This window comes from Echeneis naucrates, chromosome 7, assembly GCF_900963305.1.
Source record: "Echeneis naucrates chromosome 7, fEcheNa1.1, whole genome shotgun sequence".
NCBI lineage: Eukaryota > Metazoa > Chordata > Actinopteri > Carangiformes > Echeneidae > Echeneis > Echeneis naucrates.
The window spans coordinates 13,030,497-13,039,642 of NC_042517.1; positions in this window are offsets into that span (position 1 = coordinate 13,030,497).

Consider the following 9,146-nt stretch of genomic DNA (forward strand, 5'->3'; position numbering starts at 1 on the left):
TCTGCACTGTAAATATAAAAAATAAAACGCATGAGAGTTGTACAGCCTTTGCTGCCCACTCAACCTTACACACCTGAGAAGTGGTATCACTAAAGTTATAGTTAAAGGTGACCTAGAACTGGACTTCATCTCAACAAGTATTTATTGAGAGAGAAGCTTAGAAGAGAAACAGAAACATTCAAATAGAACATTTGAACAATTTCTCATTTGACTAAACAATGAATATAAACATAAAAACCACACCACATTTTTATGAGCAAGTCACTCATCTTAACTGTTTTCAGACTGAATTTCCTTTGTGAGAGATGCAGTGAGCACGTGGGGTAGAAACTATTACTGCATTGTACTGTCTGATGAAAAGCTGCGTTCATTTGTCTGAAGAGCACTGCCAGTTTCTTGGGAGACAGCCCTCGTATTGTTCCCCAGGAACCTTCTTTTAACCATTCCTAACCACAATGACAGCAGTTCATTACATCCAGCAACAGTACACACCTTAACCACTAGATGGTCCTACTGTCATGACTGGAAAGCAGCTTCTCTTGAAACAAAGAACTTTAAAGAAGAGTTTATTCTGCATTGTATAAGCAGTCAAATTGAATTAAACGTGCAAAGCTGCATTACTCAAGATGTTGTAATGAAGACTGATGATCAAGGGCATTTGGTTCTCACATGCACGATTCATAATGTTCTAAATACATGTAGTTTGTCAAATGGGGCTGTCAGCTCTGAATATAATGGCTTGGATGAAAAGAGATTACACAGCCATGTGGAAGAGAAAAGGCCAAGAGTAGACTAGACAAACTGTGGTATGTCATTCTTTCTTATTTACACATTGTCCAAAAACATCATAAAACTAAATGATCCAGTCAGTAGGATTGTGAGGCAACTTAAAGAAAAAAAATACCTAAAATCAAGCTACTCAGCGATGGAGCTTCAGATGGTATGTTGATGATGTTGACTATAACTATAGTCTCTGGTTGAATTCTACTACTGAGAGATCCTGTGTATTAACAGACAAATATGCAAAGTTCTTTGCAAAATCAGTTACATGTGTTTAGGCTGCTTTACATATTGTTACAACACTGTCTTTGATTTAACATAAATGCCAGCCTAAATCACAGCAAATTGTGGTTCTCAACTTTGAATTTGACATCTTCCCCCATGGAATTTTGCTTTGCCAAATATTTCTAAAATCATTTTACCTTTCAGAACAACAAAACAAGAAAACAGATTTCACTAGGAGCTTTCACTACACATTCAAAATTTTTGATAAGATTCTGTTTTTTATTTCTATAGATCACAATTTCTAAAAACAGGAGCACAATGCCATTGATGTGAGACAAACCCTGAAGCTCGAGCACTCAGACAGACTGATTTTCAAGTGGAATCTGAAGAGACTGGGATTCGTGCCTGCACTTTTCTCTAAATGGAAGTCTGCTCCTGAGAGGACCCATCATGTTATCCTGTCTCCTTTCCTCTCTTCTTCACTGACTTCTTTTCTCCTTTTAAATGTTTTCCATGTCGAATTTTCAATGCAAAATCAAACTAAGACACTAAACTTTGATACTGATGTAAAAGCAAGAATGTCTTTTTCTGCTTATCAAAATAAAAAATTTTTTTTACACTTTTTGCCACAGGATTTGAGGCAAGTTTAAAGCCTTAAAGAGATGAAAGCATCCAGATTAGATGTGTGTTATTCATTCCTAGAAGATTAGAAGAGATTCTAATTCCTTTCTGAGTACATATTTTCAATCTGGATAACAGGTTCTTTTAATTATTGATCAAGACCAGAAAAGCTGAAATATTACAGAAGTTGAGCAAACAAATTATAGGAATCTTTAATGTTCACCAACCATTTTCTCACTGAGCATCATACTGCATCATACTGCAAGAATAAGAGTATCTCTTCGAAAAGACAAACCTTCTCAGCAAAAGTATTAGGGGTGTGCCAAAAAATTTATTCCTATAAGAATCCCGATTCTCATTTACTACGATTCAGAATCAATTTAAAATATCCCGAAATCACAGAACCAGTTCTGGAACATATGCTTGCACGGTAAGCACCAAAACAAGGAGGAAACTACAATAATGGAGGAAAGAGATTCAACTGGCCCCATCCTCATTGAAGGCAATGATTTGGACTCATTTTGGTTTTTACCTAGAGTCCTATAAAATCTGTTTTATTTTTCCCCAAATTCTGTTTAAATTTTCCCCATATTCGTCCCCCCCCCCCCCCAAGTTTTTAAATTTTTGAGAATTCTATTTTTAGCATTTTATGCAAATTTAACCCTGAGACAGTGTTTTAAGTAATGAAACACTGACAGTTTCTTTCTTTGAAAACTTTAATACTTCCACACATTTCAGTAAAAACATAACAATGAAACAATGAAACATACGTTCCACAACTTTGGTGGAAATATCAAATTCACGATAAACTTTTGAATTTCTTCTCTCCCCATGCTCTTTGGTTTTCCACCAAATACTGATATCTCCATTGAAGTACATGATAGTCAACCTCTTTGTGTTGAGGTCAGTGAGTGACTTAGCACTTAGCATTCAGACGGCCACTTCACTGTTGGGGGGTGTGCATTATTAGAATTTTCTTGACAGATACGTTCCTTTTTATTCCGTTCTATCTATCTTTTTGGTCCATTCTAATCTTTTGGGGGGGGTCTGAAGGGGAGGTCCGGTGTCTCATCTAGTCTGGTCTAGTCTCTACTCTCTGCAGGGGTCTGGTCTCTGGTCTGATCTGGTCTAGTCTCTGTGCAGGTCCCGTCTCTGGTCTCTTCTGGTCGGATCTAGTCTGTAGTCTCTGGAAGGGTGCCATCAACGGTCTAGTCTAGGAACTGGAGGTGGTTGCCGTTCCTTGCTGTAGCCCAGTCCATTACTCATCACCAATTAACCAATTAACTTAGATATTTTCAGGTGCCCACGCCGGAAACTGAACAACACCCTTCTGATTGCGGGGCGACAGCGTTAACCACTAGGCATAGTGGTGAGTTCCATGTTATTCTGTGTTTATAATGAATTCTGTTTTGTTGTGATCACAGATTTTATTGGGCCCTATATACTGAATGCCCAGGAAGACCGAGCTTGACATGAGCTTCACAGTGTGCAAGGTTTGCAAAATGAGGATTAAGCACTTTGGGAACCCATGTTTAACTGCACTATTTTTTATATAAAGAGACACTTTTATTTTTATTACGTAAGTAATATGTGATATTGCTTTCAATTGCTTTCAATTCCATCTAAGCATGGATAAATGTTTGAAACTTGAACTTAATGTGAAAAAGACACTTTAATGCCTCCATTTGTCACTCTGTTTTGCAAAGCTGGAGTAGATCCTGAGGATCCTTTGCACACCTATAGATTGAAGCAGAAATCATTATGAATCAAATCGTGAGCTATTAAAAGAGCCCCCCCCCCCCCAAAAAAAAAGTGTATCCACGAGAAGAAGACAAAAAAGCTTTTATGAATCAGAAATCTACAATTATGAAATCCATTCTGTGCTAATAACTGCCATTGAGTCAAAGTGTACACACTGTACAGACAGAACAGCGGCAAGCATGTGATAACAATACAAGTTGTCAAATGCCTTTGGTAAATGCAGACTGGTGTGGAGAAGGATATCATCAGCATGAAGATATATCTGCCTAGGTGTAACAGTTGAGGCTAATCCAGGCGTGTGCCCTCCGGTCTGTCTTCACTAACAGAAGTTTGCAGGCTAAGGTATATGAATGAGAAGATAATTAGTCTTCACAGACACTCCAGGTGGAGAGAGATGATCCAGAAGTCTCTAATCTCATTTCTTCAACTGGTCACAAAATTGTGTTGAGACCAACAGTACCGCTTGATATTTTCATTTCAACGTGTTGTCCCTTTTCCGATGTTGCATGCCATTATCATTGAGTTTATTCGGGATATTATTGATCAATTACACGTCCTTGTCATCTCAAAAGAAAACTGTTTCCTTTCATTATATTTAAAGGGTTAGAATCTCCCTTTACTCAAATATGGATTTGTGTTTGTTTGTCTGTGTTGTCCACCAAAGTTACATTTGTGTTCTCTGCTCCCTACCACCTGACAAAAGGCAGCATCCAGCTGTGACAAACATTCATCAGCCCTCCCTTTCCTGTAGTATTTCTAAAAGAAGCATCAAGACACAGTGGAGGCATCTAAGGAAGGCATACGATAGCCGTCTCACTAATATCTTGTCCTCCTCAGGGAAATTAATTCACTTCTCAGCAATACATGTAATAACCAAACTCCCACTCAGGGTCACACAAAATAGCCAAAGTCCCTCAGGTAATATTTGAGAAACGCCTAACAACACTTTAGGCACAAAAGTGAAGATGGAGCCTCCTAATCTCATCATGAAGAGGTGTTGTTCTTACATCCTACAAACATCTCAGTAGGTGCGTGCCAGAGCTGAACAGCTGGATAGTTCAGTTGTGTGTACGTGACAGCTTGAGACAAAATCCACAATTGTGAGAGATCGGGCTGGAATACTTCATGCCTGAGTAGTAGATGGCCAAGGTAAATTACCCTTCTGCACTGATGCAGCAAAGGTTATGCAATGGGATCAAATTTAATCAACCATTCTATCATTGAGTGGAGATCAATATACTAAACATTACAGAGTAGTAAACATCACATAGATTTTTGTCCTTGCCCTTTTCTCCTTGTGTAAAGCACTACACCTGAATAAAGTTATTTATCAACTACTGCTTATTGTTTAACTAGCCTTAGCATTGAGTGCTTGTCTGAAATAATCACTGAAATCATTCTTTGCATTGTCTCCAGTGGAAAGAAAGTCAGAAAATATATGCTAACTAGTTCTGAATTTAAAAGTTCATATAAATTAAATTTGTGGAAAAAATTATATTGATTCAACGGCCTGCAAGATGTTTTACTCACAGAAGAAACTTTGACTAATAGCTAACCCAGACTCAATAATAGCATTTACAATACCCTGGGCATGCAACAACAGTGATATCCAGCCAGAATGTTCAATATTATCACCTGGATAATACTTGGACCTAAAGATAACCACACACACACACACACACACACACACACACACACACACACCTTTGACACCAAAGATAAACGTAAAACAGATACAGCACACTTTTTAAGACACATTCAGACTGCACAACCAGGAGTGAAAGGTTTTATACAAATGGCAACTGAAGACAACAGAGTACACAGAGGTACACAGCAGAGGAGCAGATGAATCCAGTCCTTCACATGGCCAACACAGAGACAGAGACGAACAACCACTCACACACAGACCTGCGGCCAATTTTGAGTTACCAATTAACTGAAACTTGAATGTCACTGGGAAACGTGCCAACTCCACACAGAAAGGCCCAAGGCCTGGGAACCAAACTCACAATCTTCTTCATATGAGGCAATAGCGCTAATCACTATGCCACCGAGCTGTCCGTCAGTACAGCAATATCGCATTTTATTGGGAAATATATTTTTTACCAATAAAGCATTGTAAAATGTATCGCTTTTACACACTGACCCTCTGCTAAGCTGTTGCCCAGCTGATAAACTACTACTACAGTAGAGCTCCTTGCTTATGTGATTACCCAAAAGGCACAGTGAGTCACAGATGTCCACCCATGAATGTTATATTTAAATCTCCCACAATACATCCAATGTAAACCCTGCAGCATAAAAAAAAAAAAACCTGGCAATAAAAATTATGGCAGTGTCAGTGTTAGACATGCAAAACAGTGATACTTAGTTTGATGGTGAGACCCTGAATGTAATGTGAAAGATAGTGTGTCACCTTTAATTACTTGACGAGTTACTGACGGAAGTCATTCAACAGTATCCTATTGTGACAATCACTCACTAATTACCTTTCTGTCCCCTGATGTCAATGTCTTGGTTTCATTAGTTCCAAAGGAATATCTCACTTTGACTCACTGTTATGAGATGTCACACTAAATATCATAATTGATTAACTGACAAGAACCTTTGAGATAAAGTATATAAAAATGGAAGAGAAAGAAAATGAAGGCGTGCAAGCCAGATTCAAATTTCCTGACGATATTTATTTGTATTTTTTAAATTTCCCAATAGGCTACTACAAATAAATTCCGCCAAATCAGTGTGCTGCATATCACCTTCTTTACATTGTATTCCTCTAACAGTTCCACTTGGGTGTTTTTAGTCTCTCTGGCTGATTGCAACACAGTTCAAGCTGAAGTTGGGCAGTAAGAAACTGGAAAAAATTTATATTCTCTTTTAGAAGAGGGCACCATGACACTTAATCATTGTTATTGATGCTCAATCTAAGGCCCCTGAAATTAACACTAACAGATCGTTGTTTTTCCCATGGAAAGTCACTATGTATGTTTTAAAAGCATTTGATCTTCTTATCTCCAGGAGGCAATGGGGAATAGAAGGAACAAATGAATAGCATTGAAATTGAATGGGTTTTTTTGTTTGTTGGCTTGTTGTTGTTTTTTTTTTTAGTTCAAAGATCCATGCAGAACTTGGCAAATAAAATAGCTGCAAAATGGTTCAAAGAACATTTTACTTTCCATTGGCTGTGCATGTCGTTGCAACGTGATGTTGACTGAGCTACTGCCCTTCCTGGCACAATGGTGAAAAAATATTATTTTATAGAGTGCAGTGTATAAGTGCAGGATTTACTGTCAATTATATTATGCACAACAGCATTGGTATCAAGTATGAAGCATATGAGTGCACAGCGAGGAGATAACCATGAACAGAGAAGAGGTCAAATCAAACACATTAGTGGGAAATTGGTGCAGGTATACCATAGGTATGTAAAGGGTTTAAATGTTAAAAAGCAGTTGATCTTTTCCGAGCAGACAACCTTGTATTTCCACGGACTGTGTTATCATGAGCAAATCCCAGTACAATTATTCGAATCAGGACATGGTGCTGTCAGATAAAAATCTCATTATATAGTTGTTGCAGATTTATAATGGATTATGAAGCATGTAATTACCAGATAGTGATGCATAATGAGTTTATAATATGCTCCCCATGCTTACAATAGATTTTAAGTCGCATCCCAGTATCTTATCAGTTTTTAACTATCTTGGTCATCCCTGATGTCCTCTGACTCAGTCAGTTGTTACAGTAAGTGAAGTGGAATAAAGGTGTATCCATCTGCTGTGTTGCTGACAACCCTCAATGAAGACAAACCTAAAATACAATCCATAATTTTACCCGGACTGAGCAATATGCCTTCATGTCTAGCATGACAGACATGGTGCCAGCTGTGTTTACCAGGACACTGTGCGTTATGAACGTAATCAGTTTACCAGCCTCTGCCAGCCTGTTATGGATGGCACTTGTCATTTACAGAGGAGAGCCTACGGCCATCAGTCATCTGTGTGCCAGAGTATGTGTCTGTGTGTTAAGGGGGTGAGGCTGGTGGGGCTTTTATTTTTCAATCTGTCGACCTGTGACTCTATCGAAGTCACCAAGGTCAAGTCTCATCACATATAACCACTGAATATAAATGTAATAAAAATCCTAATTCTGCTTTATACACTGATCTTCAGTTATTTATTTACTACAAAAAACACATGGTAGCGATAGCTACTCATACTGTACAGCATGGAAACTAAAGTGAAAACATGGCATTTCGTTGCTGTTAAAAGCTGCTTTAGCTTTAACTTTAAGGGAAACACAATGGTGCAGATGTGTCAGGTTTGATCAGTGGCTGACCCCTCATACCATGAAAACAATAACAGTTGTTTCTTGAAGGTGATGTAGCCAGAAAATTAGGTGAGAGCTCCATGAATAATGTGTTTCATTGACTTGGTCTCTTGTGAAAAAAGACAAAGTATACCACAAAAATACCAGCGGGCATCCATAACCAAGTTTTTTTATTGTTTCTGGAATTACTTCGTATGAAGGACTCACCTTTGATCCAGTCTTATCATTGTGGTGATCTAATATGTATCCTGCTTTGAAATTCAGGAATAATGAGCATACATTGAGTGTCAGCCAGTAATGATATATAACATGGCACAACCAGCCGTATTAGCAAAGGAAGAACCAAAACCAGATGAATCCAACACCCTCTGGAAATGACTGGGATAATTGCTATGGAGAAGATCTCAGATAAATGTTGCCAATTATATTTCCACCACTGTCATGGGATATTTTAAACATTGTCTCATTGGTATCACCACAGCTGATTAAAGCATGTGCAGTTTGCTTGGTATTTGAATGTTTTAATGTGTATTGGAGTTATTTACTTAAATGTTTACATCATCATTACTCCATCTATAAACACAGTATGACTGAAACATGAAACCATGTATGAGCAAAAAAAAAAAACTACTTATAACTCCGCTCCTAAAATCAAATGCTTAGTTTCAATCAGTGGAGGTATAATGTAACTGAACTATTTCATCGTTTCAAATTTCTGTCGCCGTGTCGCACTCTTTGATCTCATGATTCTGTAATTTCCCTTGACACAATTTTATGAGCAGGTGAAGCAAAAACGAATTAACCAGCAGAGTGGGGTCACTTCAGTCTAATATCAACCAGGAAGTAGCATTCAATGACGACTGCAGGCGCAATGACATTATTGAAGCTTTTGTTCTTGCCACAGTGATGCACTATAAACTATGTTGCATCTTCATAATCTACCCAGAAGTCGCAAACACCTCCACCATGGGTCCTACAAAAAATGTCAATAAGAGTTTGGTCTACTGCTCTCCAGATGGTTGTGACTGGGCCATAAGCACAAATATTTTGATGACTTATACTGCAAATTCCCAAGTATAATAACAAAGCTGGTTTGGCAGCTCAGAGGCCAGACTGACAAACAATACTGTAAACATATGCAGAGAGAAATGGTCAAGATGAAAGCCTCTACCAAAACACAAAAGCAAGGCTATAAAACCAAGGAGCAAATTACCAACAACTCATTCAAACTGAACAACAAAATAAGTATTTAAGACAAGGGACCTGGCTCCAATAAAAACCGTTTTTCTTGGGAGCCCTGCTTCGAATAATTGGTCATTATAGTTTATAAAGTTGAAAGCTCAGCAGTTTCATATTTCTTAAATAAACTTTAAACCAAGAAGTAACAGTCAACAGCAGTTCAGGACATACAGCTGGTTCTCCACTGATCG